The sequence below is a fragment of the Poecilia reticulata genome, chromosome 17 (assembly GCF_904066995.2).
Source record: "Poecilia reticulata chromosome 17, P_reticulata-male-v2, whole genome shotgun sequence".
Classification (NCBI taxonomy): domain Eukaryota; kingdom Metazoa; phylum Chordata; class Actinopteri; order Cyprinodontiformes; family Poeciliidae; genus Poecilia; species Poecilia reticulata.
In genome coordinates, this window is record NC_088846.1 from 10,401,879 (window position 1) to 10,421,228 (window position 19,350).

General features: G+C 40.0%; 1 protein-coding gene across 2 annotated transcripts in view; it reads left to right on the forward strand.

Annotated features, from left to right (window-relative positions):
- The first annotated feature begins 1,993 nt into the window (after positions 1–1,993).
- Positions 1,994–19,350, forward strand: part of brinp2 (bone morphogenetic protein/retinoic acid inducible neural-specific 2) — a 186,485-nt gene continuing 169,128 nt past the window's right edge. The window contains exon 1 of one of the 2 annotated variants that reach the window (XM_081597761.1): positions 1,994–2,837. The gene's annotated coding sequence lies outside the window, so the exon portion shown is untranslated. Of the gene's footprint in view, positions 2,838–2,952; positions 3,693–19,350 lie in introns of those variants that run through there. The other variant, XM_081597762.1, reaches the window with a different exon arrangement.

The window sequence follows — 19,350 nt, forward strand, 5'->3', positions numbered from 1 at the left end:
TAAGGTGAAAGGTGGACAAGAAAAGGACTAAAAATATCTGACATTGTCTACTTTCTGTTGTTCCTCGTGTGCAGATCTGTACACAGTTGATTTTTCCTGTTTCCAGTTGTCATCAAAGTTGTTCTGTAGGTAAAAAATATATATAAATAAATAAATAAATAAAAAATTGTCTGGTTTGACAAGTCTTGTTTTCAGCCATCATTTAGAAGAATGTGGTATGAACAACATGAAAGTGTGGCTCCATCCACTGTTGTGCCGATGGTTCAGGCTGGCGATGGCGGCGTGACACTGTGAGGGATATATTAATGGCACACATTGAGCCCCTTAGTACCAGCTGAGCTTAATGAGAAAGCTGCGGCCTTCTTGCTGATACTCCAATTCGAAGGGACTCTTGGAGATTCATTGACGTGAGCCTTAAAATAGCTGGAAACAGGTACTATTCAGATGAAGATGTCTCTCAAGTGCCTTTCCAGATAAAGCGCCGCGCGGCTCGCAGTGAGCATCTCATTCGGCTGTGATGAATGCTACGTGTAGCTCTAAGTTAACCAAGTTCATACTGAAACACTCCCTCGAGCACTATCATCAATCAAAGCCTCTCCCAGCAGCTGTCAAGTGATTTTTGTGCGCCTTCCCTTTGCAACCACGTGTGGTTTTGCCACAACAATATCCGGCCCACCTCATTTGCTACCATTAGAAAGGCGGCACTGGATTTTATTATTTTATTTTTCCCTTCCTTCCCTCCCGTTGCCCCTGGGCATCATATTCAGCATGCTCTTCACTCTCCAGCCTTCCTTTAACCACTTATTCATTCATCACAGACTCACGGAGGAAGCTGCTTAGCTCAAAGACAGTACATTTTTATAAAGAGAAGTGGCCCATGCAGGCAGAGAGACAGGCATAGTCAGATGGAATAGCATGACTATGTGCTGCGCAGTGGGAAACGATGTCAGTACAAATTCCGATTTGCCGGAAGTCAAAGCGCATTTGCAGCAGAAAAAAAACATTGGCTAAAGTACTGATAGTGAATTAGAGAGGAAGAAAAGGGAGGGAAGTGTCTTTGCTTTCATTAGACGGCCAGCTAGCCTTCTTTCCTCGCTAGTTATCTGTCTGTTCATAGTCCCCAGGTCTGTCCATGTAGAATCTGGACTCTGTTGATAGAGTTAAAGTTTTATATTGTGAAGGTAATTTTCACAAAAGCAGAGGGGAGGAAATATTTATCCATCCGCCATCTGTACCCGTAAACGACACACACACGCACACACACACACACACACACACACACACACACACACACACACACACACACACACACTCACTCACACCTACACCAGTTAACCTAACAGTCATGTATTTGAACATGCACTCACATAACAGCGTGCTTTGTTGTTCATGACCTTTAGGGGCTTTAACCTCATAATTGTGGTGGGTGACAGTGACTGATAGATGCTGTCAGGCCAGCTGTTTTCCGCTTGGTTGTCATAACCATAGCAATACAAATTGCTATTTGTATTGCTGAGGTTCAAATTTTTACATTTGAACCTCTTTCTATTGGGCTTGTGTAATATTTCCATTTTTCAAGAAACAATATTGAACAAATTTAGCATTTTTTAAAATAAATTTGTTAAGTGGTCAAATTTAATTTAAAATAAAATAAAGGAAAACACTTGAAATGCACCACATTTTGTGTAATGAGTCTTTTCAAATTACTGGGAAAAAAAAAATCAGATTTTTGATTAAATTCTCATCTGCTTCACAATGGCCTTTGTATGAAAAAAAAGTGCTTAATTTCTTCCAAATCTGTTGCAGGAATTTCATGGAAGAGCTCTGCCTGTGAGGGAAAAAAAAAAAAAAAAGTTATGGATGAAAAGCCATCTTCCAGGCAAGCAGAGTTGTCCGTCACTCTGTCACTCTCTCCTGTATTCCGGAGTTCCCATTAATACTTGCCTTCAACTCCATCCGCCCTCTCCGAATTTTCCAGCCAATCGCTGCATCGGGTGGGCGTGGCTTTCCTACAGAAGGATGAACAGAGATTGTTGAGGAGAGAGAAGAGAGGAGAAGAGAGTGCAGTTGGACCGAGACGTGGTTTTTCCCACCCTCCCCATCCCCTCAAGCTTCTGGGTGAACCAACGTGAACGAGTGATGGGCCATGGGGCACAGCGACCTAAAATAAATTATATATATATATATTAAAAAAAAAAAAAAGAATGAAATTTTCATAGGAAAACTGGGAGGAAGATGTTTAGTTTGTAGATACCTGCGCGTCTCTGCTCTGGGCTGCAGGTGCGCTTCGTCCTCACTAAAGACAGTTGCTTTGGCTGGGAAGGAAGTGAACAGAAGAAAACATCCTCTTGGGATTAAATGTCAGCCTTCCAGACTACAAACAGACTTTTTGTATTTCTTCTTCAACAATAGCATTTGACTCGAGCTTTGTACATTCGCGAACTGCTCCAGTAGACTTGTTTTCAGAGCGCGGATTACACAGGACGGTATTGCTGTTCTCCCAACTTCAACAAGCCTTCTCTACACTCACTTCAGATTTTTAATTTATTTTTGTTTCGTTTTCAACACACGCCGATGATGGGGACAATGTCCGGATTAACGCGGCTGTTGTTCACCCTGCCCCGGGTGAGCGGGGGAGAGTGAGGAGAACGGAAAGAGTGTGGAAGTAGGAGAGGAGAGGAGAGGAGTCGGCAGCGTTTGGCTGCCGTCCACTTGTTCACTGGTGCATTTGCTGCTCGTGCTCTCAGACCTCCTTTTTTTCTTTCTTTCTTTCTTTTTACTGGATTCACGGACAAACAAGCAAGGAACGCACAGGGAGGACAGCGTTCATACCCTGGGTAAGTCTGAGTGCGTCTCAGTGAATGCGGATGAGTGAATATTAGAAACAAAAAATAAGGTTGTTTTTTTTGTTGTTGTTTTTTTGGAGGGGGGGCAACAGTGGGTGGGGAATGTGGAAGCCGCTGTGCGTTTTTACGCGTTGCGCATGGTGCCAGGTTGATATGAGCAATAGAATGCAGGCTAGATGTGGTCGGTGACGCACGATCGATTAGACAAGCGGAAGACGGGGCACAGCTGAGAGTTTCGATACGGATCAATAATACGGGGCGCTTGTTTTGGGCCGTCTCAGCACTGTGAGGGAAGGTCCGATGGAACTTGCTTGGCCTCAGATGTCGGGACAGAGGCAACGCCGTGCACTTGCAGATTCATATAACGCAACGCGCAGACCCCTAAGGAAATGAACCGGATGCAGCTCGTTGTGCTGTCTTGATCCTGACGCGTTTAGCTCTGCGACCCCTTAACTTCCCCAGTCATATCCGTCCGCGTGTGCGGCGCATCGGAGTCTCACTTGAAGCCACCGTCCTTCACCCTCCGCTTTGCTTGATCCCACATCCATGTGTGTTCGCTCCCTCTGTTGTTAAGCGATGAACGCCACCCTGTCTCCCTGCCTCGCTCCCCACCCGATCGCGTTGCTTTCCCCGTGCATGCATGCTGCACGGGCTTCCCACCAAAATCTCCGAGCCTCTCTGTAAGCGCAAAAGCCTTTATGACCTGTCAGATACTTTTGTTGAGTCTTAACGCGTGGCTTGAAAGGAACTCCTCTGAAAGCGGGAGCTTTTCTGCGCCAGGTTTTGTTCCGAACAACACCCACCCGGACACTGAAGCAGACCTCCTTTACCCAACTCAGCAAGCCGGTAAGAGAAGTCAAAGAGTCGATCTGTGCATATACTGCAAGGTTTAAATATACCCCACATGCCAGGGGGGGATGTCACTGTTATCTGCAGCCCTCCATTCATCCTGAGCCGTGCATATTGAAGGGAAAGAGAGATGTCCTGACAATATGAGCATCCCGGTGATATACAGTAGCTTTGAGCAGGATGTAAATGATGAGGCTGAGTGCCTGACACTCTGAACTCTAATGACATATTGTCTAACGCCAGGCTCGCTGTAGATCCGGGCCGACATAAGGACTAGATTGCAAAAATGTTGAAAGCTCCAGGCAGTGACGGAGGCAGATGAAGTATCCATTAGAGGAGGAGGTAATAAAGTTGGAGTGGAGGAGTGTTTTTTTTATTTATTTTTTTTTTACAAGGCAAACTAGGAAGCACAGTATGAAGCAAAAGTTTAACAGCATCTATCTAAAAAAAAAACCTGCGAAGGCTCAGTTGTTGTTAAAAGACTGCAGTGTACAATCTACATTCTCTTTTCAACAAAAAAGTGCACCACACATTTGTGTTTAGACAATACTTTGCACAGCAGATTTTTAATTACTAATCTTTTTGGAAAACCACTTTTTCACAGTTGGCAGGAGAAATTTCTGCCCATTCTGCTTTACAAAAAAAAAAAAAAGAAAAAAAGAAAAATGTTTAGAGGCATCATCCTGCTGGAAGCTGAACCTCTTTCACGGTTTTATGTCTTCTGCAGCCTCTCGCAGGTTTTTTTTTCCCCCCTGAATTGGCCTAGATTTAACTGTTACTTCACACGTTTTAACATTTTATTTATTTATTTTTTTTAAATAATGTGAAAAACCATTTGCACTGGACTCTGGTATTTGCTAGGCTTAGGGACCACAACTGCCTGAAAATAGTTGAAATCTGCAAATACTTGAGACTTCCTATGAAAATAGATCATCAATTTGATATTTTTCAGATCATAAATCAAATCTTCCTCAATTTGCATTAATGCAGACAGTGGAAACACTTCTGCAGAAGCCAGTATACACGGTCTTCCTTATCTCTGCTTTTGGATTGGGTGCTCTGCAAACGCCAGCCAATAGCGTGTCAAAGAGCATTGGTGCTAGCTATTTCAGCTTTCCAAACCTGTATTTTCCTTTGACTATTTGAAATAAGCTCAATGAAAACAATAAGTGAATAGATCAATCCACGAATGCTGATCCACAAATAGGTGGGCGCCCCATTGAATCCGTTTCCTTTCACTTCAGGTATGTCACTTTGTGCTGATCTGTCATGCAGTCGTATTCAGTACTTTAGAATATGCGCACCAATGAGGCTCATTTGTCAGATTGGAAGTACTTTTTTGAAAACAACAGCATGTTTTTTTTATTAAGCCCACATGTCTGCATTAAAATCTTTTTATGTATTACACAATTTTTTTTATAATTGGATTGATGTAAAATGCTCAAGTGATGCTTCTATTAGCTGTAAGCAGAAAATCATAAACTCTACCAGAATTAAACCTTGAGACTATTAAGTCTGTGTGTAATTAATGTATAACATGTTTTCACTTAGAGAAGTTAGTTACAGAAATAAATGAACTTCTCAATAATACTCTAATTTATTGAACATGACTGCAAAATCGATTGAAGAGAAAATCTGAAGAAGTAATAAGGTTCGTGAATAATTTTGCAAGGCAGTGTAGAAACATGGCGTCAACCTGTCGTGCGAGAATATGTTGAGTACTTTCAGAATTTATTTTACTGGCTTACTTTTGAACATAACAAGATTCATTTTGCATTTACTGCAAGGCAACCAGAAGGTCGCAAAATCTGCAGGACGATGAAGAATGACAAACACGTCCCGTTCAGCTAAACGCAAACCCCAAACACCAGGGAAGCAACTTTTCTACTTTAAAGTGATGAACTTGAGACGAACCACGTCACTCAGAAATACAGTCAGTAGTTCTGTCTCTTCTTACAAATGAGACCCTGAAATAAAATCTATATAGACTGTGCTCTGGTGTTGAAAGGTTTATTTAAAAAAAAAAACTATTCAACAATTAGAGTAACATAACATACTTCCTCATTTTGAATTTGTGAAATATATTTGGGCACATTTTTTGGCATCCCTGGTAAAGATGTTAAAAAATAAACTTAAAATGGACTAATCTTGTTTTGCAATAGCGTATCTAACCTTTACATTTACTGTAGAATGTTCCATATTTATCTTGCTAACACATGCTAAAGAGGATAAATATATACATATATTGGAATCAAAATAACTAGTTATTTTAATTCTTGTTAAATTGTAAAGTTTGTTCTACAGTAGATTAGGTGCCAATAATTGTGGTGACAGGTATTTTGTCAAAAATTGTTTTGTTTCTTCTGTTATTTTCAGAGTGAAAATAAGTGTTTAGTAAGAAATGTAATTGTTTTAAGAATTTATTTTACACATCTTTACCAGGGTACCAACAACATTTGTGTCTTTTATACAATGAAAACAAAAAACAAAAAAAAAAACAAAACTGTGCTGGCTTTGACTAACACCAAAAGTTAAAAGCCAATATTTAAACTGACCAACTTCTTTCATTTGGGTTGGTGTGCGTGTAAGAACTCCACATAACATGATATCTTCCCGATTGCCTTGGCAAGTGTCCATAAAAAATGATTGTAAAAAAATCAAAAACATGGTTCAAGCATTTTTTTTTGTTTTGTTATGTTTTTGGGAAAGGCGTATCTGAAAACAAAAGCTGAAAGTTTCACACACAGAATAATCCGCACTTCAGATTTCTCTCTTCCCCCTCAATACACATGCGTCTCAGAGCACTTACATAACACCCAAGATGGGTATCGAATCATTGCCCAAAGCCATGCATTAGTCCACACGTTACACTCTGTTATATGTGTAGAAGGGGAACTTTGTTGTTTTTATTTTTCAATTCAATGTTGCTGCTGTTTGGTTCCCTGCTTGAGAGTCATAACTCCACAGTGGGTGGAATAAAAACCGATGATTCACCTGTTACTGTTATGGATTCGCTCAGCGTAACAACATTTGGGTAGTGCAGTCAAACAGAAACCAAATCAAACTACCTTTCATTTTGCTCCAGACCCTGTGGAATATATTTAAACCCCTTTGACACAACTCAGTCTGTACCTTTAGAGCTGATGTAGCCAAGCAAAAGCAAAATTATCTGAGATGAAACGACTTTCACGCTCGCATAAAGGCCCGGCTGCTTTAAACCGGCCTCAACAGACCGGTTCATTGTCGACCGCTCAAGGCTCGTCTCTTGGAGATGTTAGTTTGTCATCCGTTATTAGAGATATTTTATTATGTAGTGTGCTCTGCTAAAAAGGTTTTTCTGGAAGGCATGTGGAGAGACGGATAATGGACCCGTTTCAGAACAGCGTTCCTCTAAAAAAAAGAAAAAAAAAAACTTTGTGGAACTATCTAGTCTAATTTGTTTTATTTCTTTCTTAATTTCTTTATTTCTCCCTTTCAATATCATTTAAGAGATGGTACAATTGGGACATTGTTATGCCGACCCAGATTTTACTCGATAATCTTAAAATTTAAGCTGGATAAATTCCTCTTCCTGCAAGGATCTCTGCACAAAGGTAAATCCACAAAGCACATCGCAAAGATAAATGCTTGTGCTGAGTGTGTATGCACTTTAGTGACTGACTGCAGTATATGATATGGTTCTGCCAGGACATTGGGAAGTACAGGAAATGCAGCCTGTTTAATAACTAACATTACGCTGGACTTTTAGAGGAGGCAATGGCCCTGTACTGTGAGTAATCTTTCTCAATGTAAGTAGAACGCAACATTTTAAATCACGGCTTGAGAGGAAGAGAAAAATCACTGACATCGTGTTTGGACTTCAGTGGATTTGTCGAGTTGAGTTGAGAGAGCATATGCAATTTTCTCAACACTTTAAAAACGCTTTCTCTAAAAACTAGTAATTGGCCTCGCTCACAAGCATCGAATTTAAGAGCCGACGCTTTGCAGTGCATCAGAAGAGCCGATTCCAACGGAGTGAGAGCCGGCTCCCGACTTCTTCTTCATTTTTTATTTCTTTCGTTGCTCAGCTCTCACTCTCAGTAGCTCCGCCCTGCTGCCTTGTGGCCTTAATCATGTGAGAATATGAGATCACTCAGTTATGTGAAAACCAAGAGGGGGACAGACACGACAGTCAGGTGGGCAATCTGTCCATCCAGTCAGTAAACAGTGGTGAGGAGGAGAGTGCATCACAAAAACTCATAAATATAACTGAGACCCATAAATAAAGGGGGATAGCAGAGCATGGGACACAGCTTGGTTCTGTTTGGTAAATGTTTCTACAGTGTTTTGTTGATATGTTTTTATATCAAAGAAAAATGAAACGTTTGATTGAAATAGTTTCCAAGAATAAGAATTTCTGATTTCTTAACAGAAAAAAAATACATAAAGTTTGACAAGTATAAGGCTTCTCATAAAAAAACCAACACTAAATGCAATAGGATTCATTAACTTACAAAACGTTAATATTTGCATGGCTAAGATAAAATACGAGGCCACAGATGATAATAAATTAAGAGCCACACAGAAGCCAAAAGAGTGAAATGAATTTGAATGTTTCTGCAGCCATAAACTTGACATGAGGAATGCAGTCAATGGTTATATTCTGTCTTATTAGACTTGAATATTAAATTACATTGACCCTATGACCAAATCTTGGATCAAATTGTGAATGTGAATATAGCTAAGACTGGCTTTTGCTGACTAAAATATGGATGTAAACAGATCTATTCTCTAGGAAAGTGTTTCGCATTTCTGGTCCTTTTTTATTGTCTTTTTTTTTTCTTTGCATGGATATCTTTTCCTGGAATCAGACAGCATTTACCCTACAGGAAACTTTACCTGTACAAAATTTAAGACGGGGAAATTTTCTGCTCTGTTGTATGCATTACCTTTACTTCGTAGCGAACCATTGTAAGCTTTATAGGCAGCCAATAAACCTTTATCAAGTGTCCAACACAATGTTTTATGTACAATGTACTGAGATGTGATGGAGGAAAATCTTTAGGCAATGTTCTTGAACTGCACAGGAACTCCTCTAGTAATTGATTATTGATTGATGGAGATACAGTAGCTCTGTATCTCTGTGCACTAATACGGTTTGTTGAGGTGTTTGATGACAGAAGCGATGCAAGTCAGCGATCCCAGGAGGCATAGAGGGTAGACCAAGTCAGCAGATCGTCTCCTTTCTATCCCTACGAAACGAACCTTCGTTTTAATATGTTGCAGGCAAAGTTGTAATGAGTCAAAATCAGAATTTGCACATTAGACTTCAAAGAAAACTCAAATCAACTAAACCTCAATAACTGCATTTCAATTTGATATTATTTCCACTTTGTGAAGTTTTGTTATCTGAAGTCATCTGACATCATAGTGAATTAAAAGTTTGCCTTGTTTAACAGCTGTTACACTGTTTTTTTTTGAAGTAGTAGTAGTAGTGGGATCTTAAATATTTACACCTACTGCTGCCAGAATACTAAGCTTTGAGAACTTTTTTTAGTTTTGTGCGAGTAGATAGTACACCCCTAAGGGATGTTGGGGAATGAGCTCTAGGAATTAAACCGTAACTCCTCCAGTCTGCACTGGCGCCTCTCTCGTGGTGATACTTGCAGACGTACCTGGGCTTCAGTGGGCAAAACTGTGCTATGAAATCAGTGTGGAACATGAAACATGGTTAAACCTTTACTTATTCCCCTCGTTCCCCGCCCCGTCTTTTCTCGTCTTTGTACATCAAAGTGCTCGTCTCTTCTTAAAGCGAAGCCTCAAGCATCCCAGTACAGGCATAGGAGGAGGGGATGTGGACAAACATCCCCTCCGAGTGAGCCGGAGAGATGCCCGATTGTTCTCCCTGTACGTACATTAATCCTCAGCCAGGCTCCAACATGAAGTACAGCCGTCCAAAGGCTTGCTGACATTTCAATCTGGATGGGGGTGGGGAGTCATGGGCCTTCTGATTGCTGCATGTTAGACATGTGGCGAGGGTGTGCTTTAAAATCTTTTGTCCTCTCCCCTCTGTTTGGAAATAAAAAATAACCTTCCTTTTTTTGTAATCCACAAAGTCCCCCCCTTTCCCCCTCCTTTTTAAAAATATGATTATAAGCAGCTTTCTAATAGTCTTATAGACTAAGCCACTGAACAATTTTTTTTAAAAAAGTGCCTCATTAATGAGTTTTTCTTTTGAAAATCAGTTGAGGGATTTGTTCGTGCCCATAAGGCTAAAGGAAACTGTTTCGCAGTCTTGCGTTTTCCATCAATTTCTGCCACTAAATGACTGAGCTCTTGAAAGAAAGTGGAAATGCACAGAGGACTCTTGGGTTTGTTTATCATCTCAAAAGTGTGCAGCCCTATACCTAATAACGTCTTTTAAATATTAAAATAAATCTAATTTTTCTTAGTTTGCCATCCTCCTCGGGACTTTTCCCAAACTTCACAGGACATTACTTCTGATTCGATTTAATATATTTTTCATTCATGCTCAGTCGAGGCATAAGGCATGATATGACATACAGAGCTTTATGCTTTAGAAAGGGTTACACTGAAGGTCTACTGCGTATGAGGCTATTGATTGACCAAGGTGTTTACCCCTTGGTAAATCTGCTTAAATATATCCATGGCATACATAAAAGTTAGTGACTAAATAGGTAGCAGAGGACACTTTTTCCTTACAATTCACAAACTTTGAGACAGTTTTGTATGACTATTGATAAAAAGAAGAAGGAAAAAAAGAAAAACAGATTGCATCTGCTTTGCTTCACCTTGAGGGTAACTAGGCTCTCTAGTCCGGAGGGCAGCTTTACTGCAGTAAAAGCACTTGCTCAGGTTCTCCAGAAGAACCAGAACCGATTGAAATGAAAACCACCCTCTGAGCATGAAAAAGCTGCCTTTGATATGCTCATACACCACGCAGTGTTTACCCCTTGGAGTTTTACATCTTTCCCTCCATCTGTGAGGATCTTGTTTTTAATAATCCTTCATAATCAAAAAGCCACTAAAGGGAAAAAAAAAAGAAATGGGTTGGTTAAAAAAAAAGAGAATCCCAACTAAAAATAATAAACAACGGTTATTTATTGCTCTAAAAACAAAAAAAAAAAGCATCGAGTCATGTTTGCTTCCTGAGTTCGCCGTGTCTGTCAGTGACATAAACTCTAAACGGATCCACATTTGCATAAAAATGTAGTTCAACTGTGCCTTAAACCTCAGGTATGAGTGATGTCGAGTGTAAAAGAAATCAGGTTTTTGTTTGGTGCTGCAGGAAGGAGCATTAAGGAATGGAAAACACTCTGAGCCCCTCTAGCAGTTTATTTTTATGAGTTAACTGTTTGTGCGACCTCCATGGACTGCATGGGAATCTTTCTCCGCTCGCCTCCCATTCATCCAAGTTCCCCCCACAGCCTCTCTCGCCCCCTTTTCCTGAAAATGATTAGGAAAGACATTTAGTGGCGAGAAATACAATGATCATATGTTGTGGCATTGATCTGCGTATCGAGCTATATCATCTGGATTCATTGGCTCTGACATCCAAACTCGCCACATTGATTTTTACTGTTGCTGTTAAAAGGAGATTTACCCCGATCCACCCACCACCCACCTACTCTTCCTGACAGATTCACATTCAGCCGTAAGCCAAACAGGTTATGCTGCAGAGGTGTACTGATTTTACTTCCCTGGCGCGTCGTATCACAATTTATGTGCTAAGTGCTCGTGCGAGCATTCACCTGGGTTTGACGGCGTAAAACGAGGACAAAAGCAAGTGCTGCGGGACCTCCATCTTCAGGATTACTCCTTATCTACAATGCCTGCTAAAAGTGTTCACATCCGTTGCATTTTTTTTTTTTTTTCACATTTTTCATCAGCGCATCTGTTGACAGAACAACTGTTTGTTGTGACACAACTAGTAGCGACAAATCTGAGTTTTTAAAAGAGTGGCAAGAAGAAAGGTGTTGTTGAACACACAGTTAGAACTTGGAATCCAGGGAAACTACTTTAGCAAATGCTTTTTAGACTCCTGTTCTTCCAAACCAGAAAAGGAATAAGACCAGAGGATATTTACTTACACTTACCTAACAACCCTGAATAGGAGTATCTAGTTTATTTACTTTGGATCATCATTATTAGCTTTTTTCTTCTTTTGCTCTTTCTTTTTTTTTGCTATTTTGTTTGTATTTCCTTTTAATTCCTGTAAAGCATTTTGCATTACCTTGTTGCTGAAAATGTGCTATAGAACTAAAATTACCTTTACTTTTTTACCTTTAAGTTGTAATCCGACCAAACTTTAACTATTTTACAAATAGGAATTTTTGGATGTGCAAAACTGGTAGAGGCAGAAAAAAAAGATTCTGCAAAGCTCTGAAACACATTTGTCTGATTTAATAAAATATTTAAAAAGTAGTTTATCTTTCTCCTTCCACTTCCTAATTGTGCGCTAGGTTTTTAATCACATAAAATCCGATTTAAAAATAATAGTTGTGGTTGCAAAGTCACAAAATCTATAAAAGGGCAAAGAAGACTAATACTTTCAAGGTAACATATATGCTGTTTAACACTGTAGATCAGGGGCAGATAATGTGAAAACTGCAGGAAAACGATGAGGTCAGACAGTGTGAATCTTATGGATGTATTTTACAAGCACACGCCGGCCTTACTGCTGTTTGATAAAGTCGATAGCTGCAAAGTAGAAGGAGGTACGATTTGAATATTAAAAACGTATCACAAATGCTCTGACATAACATACAGCATCATCTGATCATGATAGCTTCCTGTTCCCACAGGAAGCATCCTTACACGCCGCATGTTGGATGATAAGAGTTGTTTAAGCAATGGAGAGAAATCACTGCAACAGCATAAATAAATTAAAAAAAACATAATGCAAGGCATGAAGAGATCTGAATGAGGAAAGAATACAAACTGTGATGAGGAAGCGCTTTCAGAATAACAATAAATTAAATTACCAGTGCTCTCTCAAGTTTTAAATAATAACTCTTTAGAAAATCAGAGCAAAACAATGCAAACTTTGGCTTTTTAGCATCCTTTTTTATTATTAATGACTTCAGTATTATTATTTTTTTCCTCCCTCTCTAACTGGTAACACATTAACCCTCTGGGCACGTGTCGGGCATTAAACAGCTGACAAAAAAGTTATAAAACGCTTTGTGGAAAAGCTGAAACATGTGCAGTCTCTGCAAATGAATCAGCCTTTTCCCCAAGGAGATGGGAGTGAGAAGAATGGATCAAAAGCAAGGCTGGGCTGGATAGTAATTAGAGCTTGATAAACTCACCAGAAGCTAAAAGTTGTTTTTTAGGGGAGGAAAAAAAATCCCTCCCATGGTTTGCTGTCCATGTCTTAAGTGAGCTGTTTTATTCACCAAAGTATCCGTATATATCCCATCATTTGTAAACCTGCACTAGTCAGACAATTTATGGACAATTTAAAATGAGTAACTTTTTATAAAAGGAAATCGATTTTCTTTTAAATTTCACAATGAATGACTATGCTTTATGACTTAATGTTTGAGACGAAAAAGCCTCAATTTAAGGTGCAGTCTTTTGTAAAAACATTTGTTCATTTACTGCCGCGCTCGTGATGACGTCACATCCTGTGTGTGAGTGACAGAGCAATTACTGTTACACAGATGTGCGATTAAATATTATTTTACTAAAATTTCAAAAGGAAATAACTACGTAGCTGACAATGTATGTCTTATAACCATATACAGGCAATTAGTGCTGTTAGCATTACTAACAGCAAGACTTTGTGTTTATTCTTTGTAGAGTTAGAAGAATCTTTCCTTAGTCGTGGGATTTCCAAAAGACTGCAAACGATTTCCAAAAGACTGCAAACATTTCCTAATCCAACACGTCCGAGGACTGACAAAATTTGACTCTTCGAAAGGATAAAACAAAGGAACAAACACACCAAGCCTGTAGGAAATAATTTTCTAGAAAGCTTTACTTCTCTGTGTTTTCTGTGACCTAATTTTTAATACCTCACTGATACTGGGAAAAAAAAACAAAAAACTACCTAAATCTTTGTTACTCAGTCGCAATTTCCACTTTGAGAGTGTTGCTGTCAGCATGACCTGGCAACACGGATGTATGGTGTGTTCACTGATCGAAAAATGATCGTAAGATTTTCAGTCCACTGACCAGCGAGACATGGTCAAGCATAAAATCAGCTCAATTCTGCTCACCAGAAAGTCTTTAGTAATGTGACTTTGGTTTCTTGTCTGTTACTGAGAGGTGAATTTTCGAATGATATGTTTTGCTAAAATCAAACAAATTACAAACTAATTTCAGTTTTTTTCATGCAATGCAAGTGCGGCAGTGACCTTCACAACACTGATGAACATCAAATATCAAATGCCACAGTAACTATTTCTCCTCAGAATCAATGACTTCCTGTCTCTTCCGACGTATCCTGGTTGCCACAATACGAAAAGCCAGGTTGGCTATGTGCATGGCATAATGGAGGTTTTATACGAATCATAATCATTGTTAAAAATTGAACCCCGCCAATAAATCATCTCCTTTTGCCTTCCTCGTATTGTTATGTTGCAGTGTGATGCATAACGAGCTGAAACGCCTCCGAGTGAAGGGAAAGGAAATGAGTTCCAAATTAGTGTGCCTCTAATAATCCCAATTTGAGGTCTAAGGAGGCACTTTTCCCCCCCCCCATCTTTTATTGGCTTGATGTCAGTGAAGTTAAAACTCCAAATTCATCTGTCTCACTTAGCATGCATGACCACATTTTCCATTCATAAGAAGCTTCCAAAGCAGCATCTTAACCCCCACACTCCACATCTGAACGTGCGCGTTTTGGTTGACGAACTCAACATGCCTTTTTAATTCGCTTCTGCGCGAGTTTTAGGGGAAAAGATTTACATGGATGATCTGATGCATTTTTAATTTCACACTGGGAGAATATCTTCTCTTATGCATTTTTTTTTCTTTTGTATAATTCTTTCAAGTCTTGTGTGTTCTCATCTAATCTACATTTACACTTGTGAAATAAATAGGAGGGATTTTGATCCAAATCAATATTTATGAATTATAAAGCAGTTGGTATGGCGCTACAGGCAGATATTTGAGAAAGGCTGAGTTAAAAATGCTGCTCTTAAACAAACAAACAAAAAAAAAGAGAGACAGAGACTGCGGCGGCAGCGTCTTGGTTGGTCTGTGCTACCCAGAAAGGAGTTGGGCACAATATCGCAACACCAACACCGTGAGTGAAACAACGACTGGGGCAGACTACTATATAAAGTACTCGGGATCACTTATTTACAAATGTGGATGTGTAATAATAGAGTACGGAACAAATCGGCAACCCAAACTGAATCGTCTATTCTATGTGCCTTATAATGCGGTACGCCTTATATATGAAAAAAGCCCTAAAATAGGCCATTCATTGAATGTGCGCCTTATAGTGAGGAAAATACTGTACTTAGATAAAAAAAAATTATTTATATTGCAGCTAATGAAGAGGGCACAGTTTCCATGGAGACAGGAGTCACTTTGATTTACCTTGTTTTTTGACTGTACTGCTTCCAGTATCCAGATGTGCCACACCAGAGGGCTCAGGGACAGCTTTTGACCTGGTTTTTGCCTCCCGGGCCAAATAAAATGTGAAGCTGATGTGATCCTAACATGTCTGCAGTAGAAACCCCTATATTTTTATACCAGGGGCTCTCCGAGCTCCTTGTGTTTCCGCTACTGCACTGTGTTCACAGTGAGACTTAATGAGGTGAGTGCTTCTACTTTTCTTCTGTTCTTTTCTGTGTGACATAGTTTAACTGTGCGTAAAGTGGGACTACTCAAGTCTTAACAGCAGGAACTAAAGAAAAGGTGTGTTTGTCTTTTCAGAATGCACATTTGTTGCAAGGCGGAAGGGGGTGCTCTGATGAGCAGCCATGTTTACATGAGCAAAAGTCCATGATCGGATTGAAATGTATTCGGATTAAATGTGTCATTTATATGCGTGCAGAACTAATTAATTCGATCATGACACGCTCCAGGCTTCATTCAGAATAGAAACACTGACGTGCAGAGTTGTAACATTTCCATATAAAAAAAGCCACAGAAGTTGTAATTCCGTCTGCACTCAACATAAAAACAACCGCACACAGTGTGTTGGTTTCGTTCCCTCCAAGTGCCCAGAATGGACCCGGCGACAGGTTATACAACGATGGTTGAGATGTTACTGCACCTCCCTAATTGAGCCACACTGTAAGCGAAACATGCCGTTGATCTTCGGGCATTAGAGGATGAGAGAGCGGGGAGGAAATAAACATCCTTCAGAGTTTCAACCATAACAAACGGGAACTTGGAAGGTTGTCTTTAGTGGCTAAGCTGTCAGTACACACACAGCTTGTGTACCTGTAAATGAGAGCTCCTGGTCATTTGCTCCTTTGTGAATTCATGTCCCCGTTTTGTACATGGACAAAACTAATGTCCCCTCCTACTTCCATTGTGAACCTGTAAAACAGTGTGCTTAAATCCTTACATCCTCCAATGTTGACTTTGAAGCTGTCTCTACATTTGCATTGACAGTGTTTCTGTATAAAAACTGCATGTTTTTTTTTGTTATTGTCTTCTTGAGTTTGTAAAGTGGCTTCATGAACTATTACGCAGGGATGTTTATTTTAATTTTTTTTATTGATTTCAACCTTGCAAGCACATAAGATCCTCACCGGTAACCCTGGATTTCTCTTTTACTGGAGGTAGTTTAAAACGCGGCGAGAACACCGTGTGGTGAAACGTCCTTGAAAAAGTCCTGGAACTCTAAATTACCGTGGATAAAAGCATTTACCATATGAATATAAAGTCAAAACAGGTAATAAATGTTATAGGGAGGTGATTTAATCTAATTTAATTATAGCATAACAAGGTCAGAAATGCCTCGGGGCAAATGTGTTTAAATCAAATTGTGCTCAATATGCTGCTGCTGTGTTTAAGACCTTATCTTGGACCCATTACACTTGGAAATCATTGTTCTTTTTCTTTCCTTACTTGCAGTAACAGAAGTCATTCCAAGTTTGTGGCATTGCTTTCGACTTGGCAATGCGGACTGATCCTGCAGACAGAAGTGATGTGCCAGCTTCGCTGAATGGCTTTAACAGGATTGGAGCCCTGCCTTAACAGTGACGCACTAAGCCGGTCAAGGTCACTAACAGCATCGCATAAAAGCAGACATCAGTTCTTAATGAAGTCGTACATCACGTTTAACACGTGGTTAAATTAGAGAATTCACGGAGATTATACAGATTATGTTATCCGCGTGCGTTCTTTGTCTGCGCGCCGATGGTCCGCAGGCTGCCTCGACTGTTAGTTGTAAGGGAATTTGCCGAGATTGACAGGAAGCAGTCTGTGCGTTGAGAGAGAGATGATGGCAAAGGGCGTGCGACGGGTACGGATGGGTTTGCCCTGTTTGGCATACGCAGGCAACAGCAGGGGCAGATTTAGCTGTAAAAAAAGGGGATTGTCCGTCTTTGTGTGTTTACCTGATATAGGTTCCTGAGTATGAGCATGTGCTTGGGAAAATTAACTGTGATTGATAGAGAGGCTGAGACTCCTAAGAGATGAAGTTTTCAAAGCCGAATCCATCCTGTAGCGCTGATTATATACTAGCAATGAAATATTGAAACTTGTGACTTAATTTTCCATATAAGGAGACAATGCGATTTATTTTCTTTCTTTAGAAGGTCTATTAAAAAATCGATGTGTTTTATAACTTTTCTGGTCATATTACCCTTTTTAGTCACTTTTTTTTTTCCTGTGGATGTTATTTTTTGTCCTTGAATATAAAAGTTGGTCTCTTTGCAACCTCTTGTCTATTTAGAGGTGTTGGGTATGAATAGAGGTAAATCGGATAATCTCTGAGAACGCTATCAAATAATAGTCGCGCCTCATGGTGCGTGTGTGTTTTGATGTGTAAATCTGTATTATAATTTTTTTTTTTCCTGTGTAATTTCATTGTAATAAGAGTCTTGTCCAACATTTTAGAAGCACAAATAAATCACATGTGACTCTGCTTGCGGAGAGCCCCGGCTTATCCCGGGGTCATCTCACAATCGCTATTTAATGTTTAACTCCGAAGCCGGCATTGATATCAGCAGCAGATAAAGTGGAATTCCTTGATTGCCTTGGTCAAAGAGGCTCCGGTCGCCGACAAAATGATTTATTGGACACGGGGCAGTCGGTTGAGATCAAGCGAGATCGACGAGCCTCCGACTCACTCCGGGGCTCGGAAAAAGCTGCCGCTCGCCCAATCACTCGCACCAGCGGGGCCCTTGTCACCACGGTCGCTGCTTTTTAATTGGCAGTCAGCAGACAGAGAGTAGTGCGGGGAGGTAGAGGGGAAAGAGAGGATTGAAAGGGGGGGCTGACAGGTCAACAGAGAGCTCAGATTGCAGCCCATTACTCAGGGAGAAGATAGGAAGGGTCGGCTCGAGTGGATGGTCAGCGCAGCACTGATTACACCACTCAGAAAAAAAAAGTTTCTGCCGGAGCGCACCAAAATGACTCCGCGCCGATCTTTTTGTGACCCAAAAAAAAAATATAAATAAAAAATGCGGGGCAAGACCGAATAATAAGAGTAGTAGAAGAGAAAGACGATAAAACTTGCTCTCGAGATGGAAAGCGACGCCATGCTAAATACCCTCTCTTCCAGTGTTTTCGTTTTAATAACTGGCAGGGCCAAACTGCCATGCGGCACAGAATTACAGCTTGTGAGATAATTGGAAAAACATCAGAATGCGAATGCTTGGGTAGCAGAGGAACAGGCATTATTCATGAGGTGCTGTCCGAGTAGTATTACAAAGAGGGATGAGGCTGTTAAAATAAAAGCTGACCTCGGAGTAAACGGTCATCATAATGCAGAAATCGATGGAGGGTTGATAAACACGTATCCTAAAGAATAGCTAGTTATGCATTAGCCAACTGAAAGCCTTCTTGGATAAGATTTGTAGCTTGACAGTGCTACTTTGTCCAGAACTGGTCAACAGATCCAGAGGTGGTCAGATGTAATTGTGTTTTTTTTGTTGTTTTTTTTCATGAAAGGATGAAATTAACGCACTCTTGGAGTGCATTAGTATCCCAGACTCTCTGAGACGATCCATCGCTGTTCCATACATTGTTTGTTGGTGGATAGTGACTCTCGCTGTGGTTTGTTAGAGAACCAAAACCTGAGAAATGGCTCTGTGCTTTGTGTTCAGACAGATACATGTCAATGAGTTTTTCCTCATGTGTTCTTGAATTTCTGAACATCGGTGTGCGGCGATGTGTTTGGATTTAGGCTGAAGTCGTCTCAGTAGGCAAACAACTGAACACTTACTGTGAAAGAAAGTATTGTGTTTCTTTGTAGGGCCTATAATAGATTGTCTTGAAACGGAATAAGTTAGCTGTTCTATCACAACCTTAAACCTTAATTTGTATATATATATACATTGTATATATGTACATATATATATATATATATATATATATATATATATATATATATATATATATGACAACGGGGACCCTCGTCGGGTCAATCAGTGTTGCTTCCTAAGTGGACAGTTTGATTTCACAGAAGTTTGATTTACTTGGAGTTATATTGTGTTGTTTAAGTGTTCCCTTTATTTTT